The sequence below is a fragment of the Diceros bicornis genome, chromosome 2 (assembly GCF_020826845.1).
Source record: "Diceros bicornis minor isolate mBicDic1 chromosome 2, mDicBic1.mat.cur, whole genome shotgun sequence".
Lineage (NCBI taxonomy): Eukaryota > Metazoa > Chordata > Mammalia > Perissodactyla > Rhinocerotidae > Diceros > Diceros bicornis.
Window position 1 is genome coordinate 93,981,149 of NC_080741.1, and position 20,370 is coordinate 94,001,518.

General features: G+C 44.2%; 1 protein-coding gene across 16 annotated transcripts in view; it reads right to left on the reverse strand.

Moving 5' to 3' along the window:
• LOC131420889 (ral guanine nucleotide dissociation stimulator-like) overlaps positions 1-11,748 on the reverse strand; it is a 70,084-nt gene extending 58,336 nt beyond the window's left edge. For 5 of the 16 annotated variants that reach the window (XM_058567252.1, XM_058567231.1, XM_058567281.1 and 2 more), the window contains exon 1: positions 8,226-8,453. The gene's annotated coding sequence lies outside the window, so the exon portion shown is untranslated. Of the gene's footprint in view, positions 1-8,225; positions 8,724-8,803; positions 9,349-11,660 lie in introns of those variants that run through there. The other 11 variants (XR_009223708.1, XR_009223707.1, XM_058567262.1 and 8 more) reach the window with 4 other exon arrangements.
• Between the last annotated feature and the right edge of the window lie 8,622 nt (positions 11,749-20,370).

A 20,370-nucleotide genomic window follows, 5' to 3' on the forward strand; every position in this document is an offset into this window, starting at 1 on the left:
TTCAGATCCCGGGCGCGCACCGACGCACCGCTTCTCCGGCCATGCTGAGGCCGTGTCCCACATGCAGCAACTAGAACAATGTGCAGCTATGACATACAACTATCTACTGGGGCTTTGGGGGAAAAATAAATAAATAAAATTAAAAAAAAAAAGAAATCCACAGGTCAAGTGATACAGTAAGTTAGGAAACAGATCTGCTGACGAACACAAAAAAGCTAGATCTGGCCTCAGCCCGAGGGACAACAACGTAAGCAACTAGTGGAGAGGATGCATTCTCCTCAAACCACAATGAAACAATCACCACAATGGACTGTGTGCTAAGCCACAATAAAATCTCTAAATTGTCCACAAAGCAGAAATCTATAAGTGACCATATTACTGGACCTTCAAGCAATAAAAGTAAAAAATAATCACAAAATATTGGCTCCCCTCCCCCAATCTATCCACTTGAAAATCTGTCCACACTCTTCTAAATCTCTCAGGTTAAAAGGGGGATCCACGCAGACAGACAAACTCTTTAGAAATGAACAGCAAGGAGAGCAGCATGAGGCAAATCCATGGTGTGGGGACAAAGGGACAGACAAAGGGACACAGCCTCCACTGCAGGTATCAGGGAATATCACCTGTACACGAAGAAGCTCAGCAGTTCCCTCCAGGAGCCAGAACAACACCACAATAAAACCAAAGACAGAAGAACGAAGCAAGGATTCACGAGGCAGGAACAACAACGTAGACCTGAGCAATGGAGTCAAGGGCTGGCTGTCTGGAAAGACCTGTAACAGTGAGAAAACTTCACAGTCTGACCAAGAGGAACAGACAAAGGCACCAAACTGTACCATCAGGTACGACAAACTACAGAAACAGCTTTAACGTGATAGGAGACCATAGCAGATAACTCTGACCAGGACATCAGCGGTCCTCAGCTGGAGCTGTCCTTACCCCAGGATGCATCTGGAAACACGTGGGATGGGTTTTGTTTCTTGCTTTGTCTTGTCCTAATGGTTGTTGCCCCGGGGGTCCAGGAGGTCCTGAACAACCTGTCACATAGAGCCATTTTCCACCTGAAGTGTTACTGACATCTGGAAAGACAAGCACTGATCCAGATTAAATGAACAATGTGGCTGAGCGGCCGAGTGGCGTAGGGGTTAAGTGCACGCACTCTGCTGTGGTGGCCTGGGGTTCGGATCTCGGGCGCGCACCGACACACTGCTTATCAAGCCATGCTGTGGTGGCATCCCATATAAAGTGGAGGAAGATGGGCATGGATGTTTGCCCAGGGCCAGTCTTCCTCAGCAAAAAGAGGAGGATTGACAGATGTTAGCAAAAAAACAAAGAAAGAAAGAAACAAACAAATGAATAAGTAAATAAACAATGTGGTAGGGAAATGTTTTCCATGGATGTATAACAGGCAAAAGATGGTACCCTCAGTATGTAAGGAATATCGAGAAACCAATGTTTACAACTACTAAACTGTAAAAGAGTGGGAAAATCAGAAACATAGCCAATAAATACACCAAAAATATATCCAACCTATTTGTACAGGTGGAGAAATATGTATGTAAAGCACAGGAAACAGTCTAGGAGATGACACACCAAATTTTACCATGGACAAGGACAAAAGTTGGGAGATAGGTGAGAAATAGGAGTTTTTACACTTCTTAGTTTATATATTTCTGTAGTTTTAATTTTTACAAAAGTGAACGTATTCTACTCAGATATTTAAAATTTTAAAGAAATTATTAAAATATTCAAAATGACTTCAGTTCAAGGATGTTCATTAAAACATGAATGGGAGGAGTGACGTCAGCGTCACGGAGGAGTGAGCTTTCCCGTAAACTCTTCCCCCGATAAGATACAACAAAAGGAACAGTCACAGACCAACAATAGAATCCTAGACAATGAAAAGCAAGATCAGAAAGATCCACACTGCTGCACATCTGAGAGAGGAACGTGCTAGGCCCCCGGAGGAAGTGAGGAGAGGTAAGGAGAACTCCTCTCCCTCCCCATCAGATCAGCGATCCCAGTCCACATGGCTCCCAGTGAGGGGGTAGGGGCGGCCCTCTGCGAGGAAACCATAGCCCTTCTGGCTCTCTCCGCCAATGGGAAACTCCCACACAGAGCACTCAGAACTGCTACGGGGTACCATCAACATCTGAGCACCCCAGGAGAGCGGATACCGAGGGGCGAAGGAGAAGCCCCCCATGCCACAGACCCAGCGGGCAAAAGAGAGAGCACCTCCCCCGCCCACAAGCCGGACCCTGCGGATCACAGCAAACAGCTAGGGCAGAGTGCAGGGGGCACAGATTACACAGCCCTTTACCCTCACACAGTGGCGGCGGGTGGAAATTGCAACCAGATATTTCCAGGATGAGGAAAAACAAAGCCAATACAGGAACCACAATGCAATGGTACATGAAATCACCAGACCAGAAGGAAAATGACAAGCACCCAGAAACCAACGCTGAAGACACAGAAATCCATAACCTAAGCGACAGAGATTTCAAAATAGCTATCATTAAAAAACTCAATGAAATACAAGACAGCACAAACAATTCAATGAGATTAGGAGTTTCTTCACAAAAGAGATTGAAATAATAAAGAAAAACCAATCAGTGCTGATGGAGATGAAGAACACAATGGAGGAGATAAAGGAGAACCTGGAATCTTTAAAGAACAGAGCTGACAACATGGAGGAAAGAATTAGCATTATAGAGGATAGGAATACAGATATGCTCCAGATGGAAAAGGAGAGAGAACTAAGACTAAAAAGAAATGAAGAAAGTCTCTGAGGAATATCTGACTCTATTAGGAAATGTAACATAAGAATTATAGGCATTCCTGAGGGAGAAGAGAGGGAAAGAGGAAGAGAGCCTATTCAAGGAAATAATAGCTGAGAACTTCCCAAATCTGGGGAAGAAGCACGAAATACCAGTAAGCGAAGCCAACAGATTACCTAAATACGTCAACAGGCAAAGGCCCACTCCACGACATCTAGTGGTAAGGCTAGCCAGAGTCAATGACAAAGAAACAATATTAAGGGCAGCTAGACAAAAACAAAAGATAACGTACAAAGGAACTCCCATCAGGCTCTCAGCAGATTTCTCAACAGAAACTACACAGGCTAGGAGAGACTGGAATGATATATTCAAAATACTGAAAAACAAATACTTTCAGTCAAGAATACTCTTATCCAGCAAAAATATCCTTCAAATATGATGGAGAAATAGTAACTTTCCCAGATAAACAAAAGCTAAGGGAGTTCATGGCCACGAGACCCCCCACTACAAGAAATACTCAAGAAGGCCCTTAGGCCTGAAAAAAAAAAGAGAAAGGGAATACAAAGCTTGGAGCAAGGAGAAAAATAGGTAGACAAACTCAGAAAAATATTAGATCTTTACCGGAATAGGTTAGCAACCACTTAAACACCAAAATCAAAGATCAAAGGAAGGAATTCACCAAAAATAAATTTAACCTTATCACTGTAAACACACACCCACAACACAAGATAGAATAAGGTATAACAAGAACGACTTAGAAGGCAAAGAGGAAAGTGATTGAATTGACTTAGTATAAGGAAATAGGAGGCTATCAGATAATGGACTATCTCATACACAAGATTTTTTATACAAACCTCAAGGTAACCACTAAACAAATAATCAACACAAAATCACATATGGTAAACAATGAGAAAACTAGAAGAGTCATAAGACAGAACAACCAAACTGAATTGGCAGTCCGAAACAAATGGGACAAGAAACAAAGGAAATGCAAAAGAACCAGAGAATAAGTGACAAAACAGCAACACTAAGCCCTCATATATCAATAATTACCCTAAATGTAAATAGATTGAACTCTCCAATCAAAAGATACAGAGTGGCAGGGTTTAAAAAGCAAGACCCAACAATATGCTGCCTCCAGGAAACACATCTCAGCTCTAAAGACAAGCACAGGCTCAGAGTGAAAGCATGGAAGACAATACTCCAAGCTAATGACAAACGAAAGCAGGTGTTGCCATACTCATATCAGAGAAAGTAGACTTCAAGATAAAACAGGTTAAGAGAGACAAAGCAGGGAAATACATAATGATAAAAGGGACACTCCACCAAGAAGACATATCACTTATAAATATATATGCACCCAACATAGGAGCACCAATGTACATAAAGCAACTATTAACAAACCTAAAAGGAGACATTAACAACAACACAATAATAGGAGGGGATCTTAATACCCCACTTTCATCAATGGATAGATCATCCCGACAAAAAGTCAATAAAGAAATAGTAGACTTAAATGAAAAACTGGATGAGATGGACCTAGTAGACATATACAGAGCACTCCATCCAAAAACAGCTGACTACGCATTCTACTCAAGCACGCATGGAACATTCTCAAGGATAGACCATATGTTGGGAAACAAAGCAAGCCTCAATAAATTTAAGAAGATTGAAATCATAACAAGCATCTTTTCAGACAATAATGCTATGAAACTGGAAATCAACCATGAAAAAAAAACTGGGAAAGTGACAAAAATGTGGAGATTAAACAACATGCTACTGAACAACCAATGGATCATTGATGAAATTAAAGGAGAAATCAAAAAATATCTGGAAACAAAGGAAAATGAAAATATGCCATACCAAACCATATGGGATGCAGCAAAAGCGGTCCTGAGAGGGAAACTCATAGCGATACAAGCCCACCTTAACAAACAAGAAAAAGACCAAATAAGCAACCTTAAATTGAACTAGAAAAAGAACAAAGCCCAAAGTCAGCAGAAGGAGAGAAATAATAAAAATCAGAGCAGAAATAAATGAAATTGAGACCAAAAAAACAGTAGAAAGGATTAATGAAACAAAGAGTTGGTTCTTTGAGAAGATAAACAAAATTGACAAACCCTTAGCCAGGCTTACTAAGAAAAAAAGAGAAAGGGCTCAAGTAAATAAAATTAGAAATGAAAGAGGAGAAATTACAATGGATACCACGGAAATACAGAGGATTATAAGAGAATACTATGAGAAATTATATGCCAACAAATTGGACAATCCAGAAGAAATGGATAAATTCTTAGACTTATACAACCTCCCAAAACTGAACCAAGAAGAAATGGAGAATCTGAATAGACCAATCACAAGTAAAGAGACTGAAATAGTAATCAAAAACCTCCCAAAAAATAAAAGTCCAGGACCAGATGGCTTCTCCAGTGAATTTTACCAAACATTCAAAGAAGATTTAATACCCATCCTTCTCAAACTATTCCAAAAAATAGAGGAAGATGGAACACTTCCTAAATCATTCTACGAGGCCAACATCACCCTGATACCAAAGCCAGACAAAGACAATACAAAGAAGGAAAATTACAGGCCAATATCGCTGATGAACATAGATGCAAAAATCCTCAACAAAATATTGGCAAACCGAATACAGCAATACATTGAAAAGATCATACACCATGATCAAGTAGGATTTATACCAGGGATGCAGGGATGGTTCAACAACCACAAATCAATCAACGTGATACATCACATCAACAAAACAAAGAATAAAAACCACATGGTCATCTCAATAGACGCAGAGAAGGCATTTGACAAGATACAACATCCATTTATGATAAAAACTTGCAACAAAATGGGTGTAGAAGGAAAGTACCTCAACATAATAAAGTCTATTTATGACAAACCCACAGTCAACATCATACTCAATGGGGAAAGACTGAAAGCCGTTCCTCTGAGAACAGGACTGAGGCAGGGCTGCCCACTCTCACCACTCCTATTCAACATCGTACTGGAGGTTTTGGCCAGAGCAATTAGGCAAGAAAAAGGAATAAAAGGAATCCAAATAGGTTACAAAGAAGTGAAACTCTCACTACTTGCAGATGACATGATTTTATATATAGAAAACCCTAAAGAATCCATTGGAAAACTATTAGAAATAATCAACAACTACAGCAAAGTTGCAGGGTACAAAATCAATCTACAAAAATCTGTTGCATTTCTGTATGCTAATAATGAACTAACAGAAAGAGAACTCAAAAAGATGATACCATTTACAATTGCATCAAAAAGAATAAAATATCTAGGAATAAATCTTACCAAGGAGGTGAAAGACCCATACAATGAGAACTACAAGACATTATTGAAAGAAATCGATGACGACATAAAGAAATGGAAAGATATCCCATGCATGTGGATTGGAAGAATAAACATAGTTAAAATGTCTATATTACCTAAAGCAATCCACAGATTCAATGCAATCCCAATCAGAATCCCAATGACATTCTTCACGGAAATAGAAAGAAGAATACTAAAATTCATATGGGGCAACAAAAGACGCGAATAGCTAAAGCAATCCTAAGAAAAAAGAACAAAGCTGGAGCCATCACAATCCCTGACTTCAAAACATACTACAAAGCAATAGTAATCAAAACAGCATGGTACTGGTACAAAAACAGACACACAGATCAATGGAACAGAAGTGAAAGCACAGAAATAAAACCACACATATATGGACAGCTAATTTTCGACAAAGGAGCTAAGAACATACAATGGAGAAAGGAAAGTCTCTTCAATAAATGGTGTTGGGAAAACTGGACAGCCACATGCAAAAGAATGAAAGTGGACCATCTGCTATTGCCATTCACAAAAATTAACTCAAAATGGATCAAAGACCTGAAGGTGAGACCTGAAACTATAAAACTCGCAGAAGAAAATATAGGGAACACACTATTTGACATTGGTCATAGAGGAATCTTTTTGGATGACATGCCTACCCAGACTAGGGAAACTAAAGAAAAAATAAACAAGTGGGACTTGATCAGATTAAAGAGCTTCTACAAGACAAACGAAACCAGAATCAAGATGAACAGACAACCCACCAGCTGGGAGAAAATATTTGCAAAACATACATCTGACAAGGGGTTGATCTCCATAATATATAAAGAACTCACACAACTGAACACCAAAAAACAAACAACCCGATCAAAAAATGGGCAGAGGAAATGAACAGACACTTCTCCAAAGACGATATACAGATGGCCAACAGGCACATGAAAAGATGTTCAACATCACTAATCATCAGGGAAATGCAAATCAGAACAACACTAAGATATCACCTCACACCCGTTAGAATGGCTATAATCACCAAGACAAAAACAACAAATGTTGGAGAGGATGTGGAGAAACAGGAACCCTCATACACAGCTGGTGGGAATGCAAACTGGTGCAGCCTCTATGGAAAACGGTATGGAGATTCCTCAAAGAATTAAAAATAGAGATGCCCTATGATCCAGCCATCCCACTACTGGGAATCTATCCAACACACCTGAAATCAACAATCCAAAGAGGGTTATGCACCCCTATGTTCACCGCAGCATTATTCACCATAGCCCAGAAGTGGAAGCAACCTAAGTGTCCCTCGACTGACTATTGGATCAAGAAGATGTGGTATATATATACAACGGAATACTACTCAGCCATAAAAAAAGACAAAACCGTCCCATTTGCAACAACATGGATGGGCCTGGAGGGTATTATGTTAAGTGAAATAAGCCAGAAAGAGAAAGACAAACACTGTATGATCTCACTCATATGTGGAATATAAACCAACACACGGTTTATTGTGTTACCAGGGGCAATGGGGGTGGGGGGTGGGCACAAGGGGTGAAGGGAGACATATATATGGTGATGGACAAACAAAAATGTACAACCCCAAACTTCACAATGTTATAAACTATTAAAACATCAATAAAATAAATTAATTAATTAAAAACATGAATGGAAAGAACCTCCCCATGACTTTAAGAGTCTCCCATAACTTTTCTAATAGTTTATGATGTCGATATTATTTCACATTTAGATCCTAACTCATTGGAATTTACATTTGTTTGAGGGATGCAACAGAAGCTGACTTTCTCCTGTTCAAGTGGAAAACCAACCATCCAGGCACCATTCATTGGGTAGGTCTGGCTTTCACAGCTGACCTGCAATGCCTCCTTTCCCACCTGCTAAACCCCGGCAGCTACCGCTGCCTCTCGAGCGCCCTAGAGCGAGCGGGGTGAGCTCTGCAGCCTGGGCTCCCTGTCTGCGAGGGGCGGCTACCAGCAGAGCCTTCTCCCAAGACAGCAGCAGGCATGCTGCACACAGAAGTGCTCAGGGGCCGTGTGCTGCGGAGCAGGAAACCCCTCATGATGAGCAGGCAGTGGGGGAACCCCGAGCCCCGGGACTGACCCTGGCTGGGGGCAGCAGGCTGCTAAGGCAGGGAGCTCCCTCCCTTCAGCTCGTCCAGCTCCTCCTGCAGCGTGTGCACCTGGCTGTCGGCGGCTGCCCCTCTTCAGCTCGCCGTTCTTCCCCACCTGCTCCCGCAGGCAGCACCCGTACTCCTGTTCCCCCGGGAGCAGAAGCAGTAGGAGTGCAGCGAGTCGAGGAGATCTTGGGCCCCCAGTGCTGACAAGATGAGCCCGCTGAGGGACGTGGGGCCGGTGTCGCTGTGCTCGCCCTGCACAGCTTGTGCAGCTGGCTTCGGGGTGACGTCTGTTGGAGTGGAGGGGCTCTGGGAGGGTTTCTGAGGCATCATTGTGAATGATGAACTTGGGGGCTCTGGGCCAAGCCCTCGTCAGGCCTCAGGCTGGTCCCGCTGCAGCTGGGCTCCACGTCTCTCTTCAGCCTCCTTCGCTCGACAGGCTCTGGGGGACAGATGGCCTCTCTCGAGTGTACACTGAGGAGAAACTGTAAGAAGGAAACCAGCCAATAAATCTGCACGCCCCAGATCCTGGGGGTAAAGTCACCCACGGAAAGGCCACTCTTACCCAGCAGCCCCTCGCTGGGAAGAGGGGGTCTCATCACCAGCATCTACAGCAGACGTGTTTGCATCTCCCTGACTGCCTGATGCTGTGGAGGCCACACTGTCTCCTGGGGTTCCTTCCAGAGACTCTGCGCCCAATCCTGACTGGCGGCTTCCTGGGCAGCCCTGGCTGCGGGTTCACCCTGCAGAGTGGCTCGCTTCAACTTGCGGGACCCCGGCTAGGCCCTCAGGTTTTCCCTCAAGGACGACGATGAACCTGCAGCTCCTTTCCCATCTGCCTCACTCGCATGTTCCCTCAGGCCCCCGGCGGCCTTCCTGGTGTCCTTCCTCCTGGGGCAGCCAGGGCCTTCAGCCCCCTCTTCTCAGTCAGGTGGAAGATGGAGGGCACGGCAGCGGGTTTGAGCACGTAGTACTGATCCTCCAGCCTTTCCGAGAGCTTTTTTTGGTGAAATGTTCACTACAGATGAAAGAATGCTTAGTGGGGTCCAGTCATCCCTGTGAACAGCTTTTAACCACTGGACCACACATTTTGAGCTCTTTATGCAGAGCCTGCAAGGATAAAGGAAAAGTAATTAGAAAGAAAGAATTAAATGTCTTGCCCTAAAATGATCAACTATAAAAGCAAAACAAGTGTTTCTGCGGACACCCAAACCTGTAGCAACTTTGCCCATTAAACCTTTAGTAAAGATTTAAGGAATTTTTAGTAAAGATTAAGGCACCTTCTGCTTGCAAGTTATTACTGGAATAGAAAGATGAAAGACCCACTGTCTACCTTAAGGAGCTCACCGTCTGTAGGGCAGAGAAGAAAGGAAGGGGAGGACCTCCTCCCAGGCTGTGGTAAGTGCCCTGTAGGGACACAAATGCTCGGGCAGATAGCACAGGATGGCATCAAGACAACAGGAAAGGCTTCAGGAAGCCCCGGACATAGTTCCCAGAAGCTCATGGCTGCCCAACCCTCCTGCTGTCCCTGGGATGCAGGACTTGGGGTGTTAAAACAGAGAGGGTTGGTCCCCCCATTTCAAAGCCAGGCCAGGTGTCGGCCAGCAGAGCCTCCCAGGCATTCAGCAGGGCGCCTGGCCCCAGCTCTGCGCAAGTAGCTGAGGATGCAAGACCGCCGCCAAGAGGAGGTCAGCCCCAAGAGCTGCAGTTCCGTGTTCCTCCTGTCCTTCCACTACCAGGAGGAAAGCTGCTCCCTGTACAAAGCAAGCAGCCCCTGCAAGACACCGACCAAGACACTTCATCATCTCTTCTCATTAAGGTAAAATCTCTATTTAGACCAAACTGTGCACATGGGCGGGGGTGGGGGGGGTGGGGGGGTCTCTCCCGAGGGCTGTCCGCTCCACCTGAGGTCATCTAGCCCCCTGAGGCTGCTGTGGACCAGACCAGGTGGATACTAGGTCCTCAGGGAGTTTCAAGCAACATGACCTTCTAGCCTTTCTCAATGCTTTGTGACTAGTTACCAAAGGACCCCCACCTCCTTTGCCCCCAGACCACGTTAGACCACCACACGTGCCAAGAGCAGCCTTCTCTGCAGTGCTTTGCCTCATTCTCAAAAACAGTAACAAAACTTATGGGACACAGGCTCTGAAGGAACTGTCAAGAAAGCAGGGTGGCTGACCTCTGAAACAAGCTCACATTACTAGTTCTTTGGATAGATTGTAACAACTTCCGACTTAGAACAAACCACTGTAAACTTTCAATAACATTACAGACAAGTGCCATTCAGGTCTTTCAAACTTCAATAACAACCTGCAACATGAAACAAAAGGATCTGCCATGAGGTTTTCAAAGTAGAATGTCTTCAGTGCACTGTTCTGGGACCTCCAGTGTGGAGTCCAAAGGACTCGCTGACCTGGCTGAATTCCAGAAGCCCACCTGAAGGGAGCCAGGCCAGGGGGAAGGCAAACCCCTCACCCCGCTGTGGGAGCCCAAGGAAGATAGTGGAGAGAGAAGCCCCTTCCCTGAGCCCCCAGGGTAAGTCTCCCTGTGAGGAGTGGGCTGCGCCCGGCTCTACCCAGGATGCTGTCAGATGCCCAGTCTGCAGGGTCAGCCTCCCCGTAAGGAGTGGGCCGCGCCCTCCTCCACCCAGGATGCTGTCAGATGCTGAGTCCGAGTCCGCATGGTCAGCGTCCCCGCAAGGAGTGGGCTGTGCCCTGCTCCGCCCAGGATGCTGTCACATGCAGAGTCCGAGTCCACAGGGTCAGCCTGGCCCGCAGGGTCAGCCTTCCCGTGAGGAGTGGGCAGTGCCCTCCTCCACCCAGGATGCTGTCACATGCAGAGTCCCAGTCCACAGGGTCAGCCTGGCCAGCAGGGTCAGCCTCCCCACGAGGAGTGGGCTGCGCCCTGCTCCACCCAGGATGCTGTCAGATGCCTCTCCAGGACTCACCTCCAGCACAGAGTCACCTTTCCCTGCACTGCCAGGACCCTTCTAGCAACAGAGCGTCTGGGAGGCATGTCCATCAAAGAGGTACAAGCTGCATTTGCTCAGCCGCATTCCTGATCGCAGAGATCAAGGCAGGCTCCATGCCATCAGAAAAGCAGAAAAGTCACAGCAAATGCAAAAAGATAGTGACCTAAGGAAGAACGTTTCCAGAACACCCTGTTTCTCGACATTGTTGGCCCCAGCCCGAATCAGTGGAGACCAGGGTGGCCGCGGGGTGGGGATGAGAGGGTGGTGGAGGCCATAAAGTGGGCGCCAGTGGCCGTGGTGGCCCGAGGCGCCCGGACTAGAGATGGTGGCAGAAACAAGGCCACACAGCGCCCGGCGCTGACTCACCCGCTGGACCGGCTCGAGGACAAAGTGCCGCACGCCTCGGGCTGGACCGCGCGGGGGTGCTGACTGGGCGGCAGCTGCCGGTTACCTGTGGAAGGAGACGGCGGTTTCTCCTGCTGCCCGGCGATGGGAGCAGTTCGCGGCCGCGCAGCGATCACCATCCCGGGCCTCAGACTATCGCGCCGCCATGCTCCGGCCCCCTCCTCGCCACCCCACAGCGGGACCGCCACAAGGGTAAGGGCTCCCGGCGACACTCTGTGGGACGTGGAGCTGATCCCCGCGGCCTGCAGGACAGCAAGATGGCGGCGCGCGCCTGCCCGTCGGCCGTAAAGCAAGATGGCTGCGCCCATGAGCCTAGGCAAAATGCCGGCCAACGCGCCCGCCCAGGGTCGCGCTGCCCAAACGCGTCTGTTCCGCTGCCCCCATGGGTCGCTGCTGCGGTGATCGGAGCGAACGACCCAGACCGCGGGGGAGCTGACTGTGCGGGCAGGCCCTCTGCGCAAGGACCCGCCGTACGCCAAGATGGCGACCCACGCACTTCTGCCTGCACTTCCGGCCTGGCCCGCGTTGCTCGGCCGGATTGGCCCCAGCGGCTGCCCGTCGCGTGGCGCTCATTCTCCCGGGCAGCGGAAAGAAGAACGCGGGTGAGGGCGTGCCTGGGCGGGGCGGCCTGGGAGGCTGCGCTCGTCCGGGCCCTCGGCCGCCAGGACTGGCCGGCGCGGTTTGGGGCAGGGCCGCGGGGCGGAGCATGGTCCTCGAGCGGAGCGGGTGGCGGCGCCTGTGGTGAGACCGGCGCCTCTGACAGCCCGCTCCCTGCGGGTCTGGACGCTCTTCCGCTCCGCCCGCTGCGCTCGGGCGCTGGCCTGACAGGCCAAGGCCGCTGGGGTGGGGGGGGGGGGCGAGGGCCAGTGGGGTGTTGGGGAGGGAAGGGGAGGGGAGGGGGTGCGCCAGCGAGGCTGGGGCGCCGGCCTGACAGGCCAAGGCCGCTGGGGGGTGGGCGGGGAGGCGGGGGCAGCGGGGCGTTGGGGAGGGGAGCGGAGGGTGTGCGCCAGCGGGGCTGGGGCGCTGGCCACTGGGGCGGGGGGGGGGGGGGGGGGGCAGCGGGGATTTGGGGAGTCTGTGGCTCTTTTCCACAAGAAGAGAGCAGAGAATGGCCGCCTGGAATCCTTCGTTATGAAGTCCCTGTGCCCCTCCCAGGCTCTCTCCTGGCACAGACATCCTACGGAAGGCCTTGGAGTGGAGGTTCCTCTGTGCAATCTTTCTTGGGTGTTCTGGCCTGTCAGCACTGCTCCTCCCTGGGTTTGTCACCTTGAAAAGATTTACTCACTTAGTGGAGCCTCAGGTTTTCAAAAGTTAAAGTTTATGTAATCAGTGGCCTTGAAAAGCAGTATAAAATATTTCCAAAGAGGCAAGAAATAGGTACTTCAGAAAAAAATAAAGATTCTAATATTACATTGAATGTGTTAAAAATTCTTGTTTCCCCCTTGAGAGTGTGTAGTCCTGTTCTGAGGTCAGTTCTTTTCTTTGGGATGGGGTGTTCCAAATGAAATTCCAGAGCTTACATTTGAACAGCAAAAGTGTTAAGTATGATTAATTGTTTATAAAACAGTGTTTTGCCATGGAAATAACAATTAACATTATTTTCTGAAAGTAATAAATACATGTGGTTTTTCTCATTGTACCAGAAAAATCCTTTGTAACTTTTTTCCCTCCTTTCCACATAAACTGTGGGTTTGTGTGACTTTGCTGGATTCTTCAAACACTGGGTTGTGCCATTTACAAGATCACTGTGGTCCAAAGCGACGTGACTGGGAGCAGAAGCCTGGGGTCAGGGTCTCTAAGCTAAGCCCCCTTGAGCCTGCACAGGGAAGTACTTGAGGGCCCACACGTTCTTCCTGGGTGTCCTCCCTGGTCATACCCACTGCAGAAGGAGACTTTCTGCTGAGAGAAGCTGCAGAGCCCTGGAAAGCTGGGAAGGCACCTGCACAGGGGGAGGAAGTTGCTGCCCTTCGTGAGGTTGTCCCTGTGCTCCCCTTGGGCCTGTACACGTAGGGTGGAGTTTTGCACCCACAGTGCAGGTGCCTGCAGAGGGTAATTTATGCACATTGGGAAAGTCTGTGAAATCAGGAGTTTTGTGTCTGGATTAGGGTTTATGAATTTAGGGTTCATTTGGGTCACAACCTTAAACTGCATCCTGCCGAGAGTCTCCTCACTTGTGAGAGTGGAAGCTGAGAGAGGGAGCCCTTCTCTTCCTCCCCGGGCAGAGGAGGGTGTGTGAGCTCCCAGAGTCCATTCCTGTGGCTGCTCAGGTTTCCCCACCCTCCTGCACCAGGAACTGACCCACTCAGGGCTTCTGTCCCCACCAGGAGAGTTTAGAATGTGTTTAACTTTCTGAATGTGGCTTTCCTTCTGTCCCTGGGAAGCAGGCTGCTTATCTGTGCTGATTCCAATATTTGTGTTTCTTTGCTTTAATTCCTGTATCGATTGAACAGTGCAGCCCTGTGCCTCTGGTTTTCCTTAGCACCTTGTAATTTTATTTCCTGTATAACAAATAACATTTCGAGTTTCTTGGGCTTAAAAATGTGAATTGATGGAGAGATCTAACGTCAGTAAGGCAAGAAAATTGTGGAACTAAATAGAATTTTTGTCCCTTTTAGGCAAGAGACTCTCAAGATGTGAAATGAATGTGTTGAAGTTTTCAGGTGCAGTTTTCGTCTTTACATCAGTGTTTACGTGTGCATGTCCCTAGAGAACACTGAGATTTAAAAAGCTAAAGCAATGGAATTTCTATTTTAATTGATGTGAAGAAAACTAATCAAACTAATCCTACTATGTTTAAGGAGCTAAACCCAAACCCCTGTTGCGTTATAATATGCCACTGATTCCTGAAAATACTGCCTGTGTGAGATACAGTGGAAGGACAAACTAGGATGCACCTTGCCCTTTTAGTTAGCAAGCGATATGAAAATTTCATTTCCTCTGGTTTACTCTTTTGTAACCGTTAGTGTGCTAAAGGAATTAAATCTTAGAATGGTTTCCTATGTACAAAAGTTTAAAATTAAAGAAAAACTATTAAATGGGAAAACATGGTATGTGTAAATTTCTGTTTATATTAGATAAATCTGTAAGATAGAAAAGTCTAACTTCAGAAGAGTCACTGCCAACACTTCTGGGTCCCCTCCAGCGCTGTTACTCCAGCCACCCCCAGTACACAGTTCTGATCATTCTTGAGCTTCCTGTTGGTGTTTCTTTATATAAAAACAAGCCATTGTGAATGCTTATATGAAAACCAAAAAAAATGTTTATATAAAAACAAGCCATTGAGAATGCATATTTTTGTATGCATGTTAGTGTGGGAGATCAAAATTTGGCCACCCTGAAATATATCTCTTTACCTTGATTGTTTTCTCTGAAGGACATTTGACCTCCCCCACTAACTGCCTAAAGAATTTGACATGGTGGCTCCTTCCTGGAACAGATCTTCCATCTGATGGCTGTAATATAATGTAAAATAGATGTTACAATAGGAAAGGCACCAACAAGGCCATCTTATCAGAAATTCTGTCTCTCTGGCCACATTCTCTGGATGGCCCTGCGAGGAGTTGCCAGACAAACATTTACATTTATAAGGGAAATCTCCATTTGTAAAGGTATCTCCCTCTCTGTCTTGGGAAGAGGGGGGATGACCTCATTTCTAGAAACTTATCAATGTGGAAGGTGAGGTCTTAAATCTGCATAATAACCTTACCCTTGTTTACAGTGCTTTAATGGTAATCTCCTGTAATTGACTGCCCCACCCCCAAAATCCTCCTTTGTCATTGGCTGAAAATGATATTTAAGACGAGAATTTCTGCTATTGTGTTGAGAAACGCAGTGTCCCTGCTTTCTCCCATGTATACATGTTATTAAACTTGGTATTATTTTCTCCTGCTAACCTGTCTTGTTGATTATTTGGCCAGCCAGAAGAACCTTAAGGGAAAGGGCAGAGGGAGATCCTCCCTCTTCCCCCGACAGTTTTGGCGAGCCAGCCAGGAGAAGCACTGGCTGGTAAGTTGCCTTCTCTGGTTGGAAGACCTGCCTTCTCCCTGGACTACTGCAGATGATGAGATACGGGAACGCCTGACGAAAGCCGGCAAAAGGTAAGACTTCTTACCACGTCAGCCTCCCGGAATCTCTATCTGCGGAGCCCGGCGGAAGGAAATGGTGAGAATTTTTTTCTCTTTCTAAATTTAGATTGGCAGGAGAAAATATTTGGGAAACTAGTTTCTTGGGCTTTTAGTGACTCTTGGTTTAAATTTGGTAGAGTACTCTTGGTTTTGATCTTGATTCCTTTTCCTCCCAGAGTAGTCTCTGTCTTGTTCTGTGTCCTGAGAAAACTTGGCTTTGTGACCAGTGAGAATATTCTCCTTGGTCTCCACCATACGGAAGGTGCATTTACCGGGGTGCACCTTGGTGGCCAGTCGAGTAAACTGGGGTTCCGAACTGTCTCTTTGTCCGGCTGTGCCAAGTTCTCAGGGGAGTTTGTCATAAAGGGCCCAGTCCATAAGGGCTTTTGTTGTCTTTACCTTCGTTGCTTGTTAGTGCTGGAAAAATCCCATTCCAGTATCGCCCGCCCGGTGTCACAGATTAGCGGGTCTGTGATGGAGGCGTCCCACACTATTGTGGGAGACCGGAGACACCCTTTTATCCTTACCGCCTGTGCAACGAAGGTCTTTACTGTCTCTGAATATCTTTGGGAGTGAATTCTGTGGATCACGGGGGCTACATCATCTGCGCCCTCACCAAGGATGCCTCTTGCGTCCATGGTAAAAATTTATTCTAAGCGTGGAAAGTTACCTCCGGGTCTTTCCTTAAAAAGGCTTATTGGTTCGAGTCACTATTGGAATAAATATACAAATGAAGATCCTACTCGTCAATGGCCAGACGACGGATCCTTTGAATTGGAAAAACTTCTAAATTGGGGAAAAAAATTTTTTTGAGAGCTCTCACATAATTGCTTAATTGGTACCTAAGAATTAGGCCAGAAAAAGGAAGGAAAAAATTTGACTAGTCTTAAGACCTTGACTCAGGTTACAATTAAATTGAGAACATGTAAAAGTGTAAGTGTTGATGAGATTATAAAGGTTGGAATGTTTGAGCTAATTTTATATAAAGAGGTTACATCAACTTTGCCTGAGTATGTTTTAAAATGTCTGACTGGGAATGCTTCTCTTGTCCAAAGTTAGAAGACCAAGACCTATTGATAAAAATCTTAATGATAACTATGTTTAAAGGTATAAGAAGTGATGAAAATTGCATGAAATTTTGTAGGAAAAAAACCGATGTTATTTCTATTACAGAACTGGTTAACAAAAATAGTAATTTAAATGATGGCTAATTTTATCTCAAGTCTTATGAAGTCTTGTAGGCAATCTAAATAATTATTGGGAATAAGTAAATAGTTGTGATAAAGATGAATGTTGGATGAACTTTAAACAATAATTATGTGTTATGGTAGTTACTGCTTCCAAACTCTTTTTGGTGACTTAAAACTTGAGAGTTTTGCTAAGTTTTATGATAAAAATTCTCTGAGTATCATCATTTCCAAATAAGATAAGATATTAGACATTGATTGCTAAATGTACATTTGTCTACTTTTGGCTTTTCATTACAGGAAAACTAAAAGATATTTTGGTTCTATTAGTAAACGTGTTTTATTAAAAGATTATACTATAAAGTAACATGTTTCTAGAAGTTATGAAGTGTTTATAAATTTTCCAAGCCACAAGATACTAATGTAAAAGAAAGTTTATAATTGTTTACTTAGTTTTTACTTAGAAATTAAGGTTTCTAGAGGTTAAAATTTCTAATTAATATATGTGATTGAATTAAGAATTTTTCTTAAAAGATTAACAGAAATATGTCTGTGTGCAAGGAAAGTAAGATGTATAAAGGTACAAAGAATGGAAATGTTTTGTTTGGTCGATTAAGAAAGATAAAGTTGTCCTCAAGTACTAGGAGGGAAAAGAAAGACATGGGACAAATTCTGAATGTAAAAAGAAAGTTATAGAAGGTTTGTGGAAGAGGAATTCTGGAAGAGGAGTTTTATGCATGGTCAAGTTGGCTAAGATTGAAATGAATTTAATTAAGTAAATGAGTTTTAATAGCAGAAATAAGCTGGTGCAAAATTAAAATTTGGTCTTCTGTCTCTTAAAAGAATAATTTGCTTAAACTTGATAAAGAGGTTACAAAAGATTTTTCTTTACCTTTGAGTAAGTCTACCTAAAAGACAGAAAAAAAAAAAAAAAACTGTTAAAATATTTATTTCCTGTGTTCAAAAGACTGAGGTCTCTCTATTAAGGCTTTTTGGACTGTTAATGCTATGTTTGCTTTGACTGTTTATATTTTTGACAAGCTCCCCCAAAATTCATATCTTAAAGTCTTTTTTTAACTTTTATTTCTTTGAGAATTTTCAAAGGGCCCTGGAACTTCTCAAAGAAATTTGCTCTCTTCCTATAAGGGGAAAGATACTAGACTTATTAGGCTTATTCAATATGTTCAATTACATGGAAAGCATTGTCAGACAAGTGATGATAAGCCTGCTTAGGTGCTATTATGTGGGCAAATGTTATTGATATAGTTGTTTTAAAATTGTATAACATTACTGAAATTCTGATCTGTCCTGGTTATCAGTCATAATTCTGGTTATTATTATTTTAAAGTGTTGTATGTCACAAAATTAACCAAATTTCCTTGTCAATTGCCATTTTGAGGTCTTGTTGTTTACAGACTTATTTCTTTGCTCTAATGCTTTTGCAAAATGTTTCAACTTCAGAAAAATTCATGGAAAGGACTCTGACATTTACGCTGGAGTACAGGTTTCTGACAAACTTTCTGATCATAAAACTGAACTGCGTAAGAAATTACAGAAATCTGATGGAGAGACTGATAACTTCATGAAGCTGCTAACAAAAAGACTGGGATCAAGAATGGATTACACAGGACTGAATAAACTGATAAGGATGCTTATAATTTTTATGATTTTTCATTTGAAGTATTGCTGAATTTTTAATGTTTTTTTTTTCAGAATTAAGGAAAACTTTTTCTCTTTTCTCCTGAGCTAGCTATGACATAACGATTTGGTAAATGATATTTTTTTGTAAGTAAAATTAAAATATTTATCTTTTTCTCTCTATCTGATCCCTCCAGGATTTGGAAACTCTTAGTGAGTGAATATTGTTGTTGTCATGGCAATATAGTTATTTGCATAAGTTCAATAAGAATCTGTTCTCCTTATAACAGGACACAATTGGAAACACTGGGTCTATTACCAAGGTTGTGACTGGAACATCATGTTTGCAATATAACCATACAGCTTTTGAGGAATGAAGATTGGACTTTATGGAATAAAGCCACGTGGAAATATTGGCCTGGTACCTTTATGTTCCAAGCAGCACTTACCAGGATAAGTAAAGAATGTCACTTATCTGGCAGGTACAAGGAACCTCAAAATATTTTGGGGGAACCTCAGAAGAGAGGAATTCACCCAAATCTGTAGGTATTGCAGGCAACGTCTGATGACAAAATCCTTGGCTTGGCTTTCCTGGCCTCGAGAGACCTTTAAAGTTCAATCTGAGATTCCTTATAAAAAGTTTCAGCAAAGCAGATTTAAAAGAGCTTATATGATTAATTGCTATTCTTGCTGTACTTATGTAAATAATTGGGCCAACTCTATTGGATCTAGACTTATTTTGCAAACTAGTTAGTTTTAATTTGGCTATCTTAATAAAAATGAGGGTGATTTTAGAGAGAAAAATTATATTTCAGTAAAAACTGTAGTATACATTTGCAGATATTAGATCCTAGTTTTGTTAATTGTCTTTTGAGGTTTTTGTTTTATATCTGTTGACGGGACTGGATCCTGATTTCTTCTAGTCTCCTGAAATATCTGGCTACAGATATCCAAACTAACGTTTTTGATTTTTTCCATCATTTTCATTTGAAATCACTGAAAACTGAACCTGCCCTTTTTCCTGAAGCCTTACAAACTGAAGCTGATGGACTTGATATAAACTTGAGATGACCTGACGACACCATCTGAGACATTTTAAACTGCAAAAGATGCTTTGACGCTGACATCTAAAATTCTTCTTCACTGGCTGTCCTCTGAACTCAAAAACTGCTTTACAACTTACTCTAACCATTAACCTTGTTTTTCTTTTATAGAAATGCTTCTATTAAATACTTGATTGCTTGCTTCCACAATATAGGCGTAACCTTGAGAGCCCACCTGCATCACCACCTACCTTCCAAAAGGAACTTAATTGAACTGATCTATTATCAGGACTAAGAAATGTGTTCAGTGAGATGAAACAATCTACCAACTCAGCTTCTGGACTATGAAACTTCTTTAAGTTTCAAAAGGACTGTGAAACTTTTAGTTTCAAAGGCGGGACTGTGGGAGATCAAAATTTGGCCACCCTGAAATATATCTCTTTACCTTGATTGTTTTCTCTGAAGGACATTTGACCTCCCCCACTAACTGCCTAAAGAATTTGACATGGTGGCTCCTTCCTGGAACAGATCTTCCATCTGATGGCTGTAATATAATGTAAAATAGATGTTACAATAGGAAAGGCACCAACAAGGCCATCTTATCAGAAATTCTGTCTCTCTGGCCACATTCTCTGGATGGCCCTGCGAGGAGTTGCCAGACAAACATTTACATTTATAAGGGAAATCTCCATTTGTAAAGGTATCTCCCTCTCTGTCTTGGGAAGAGGGGGGATGACCTCATTTCTAGAAACTTATCAATGTGG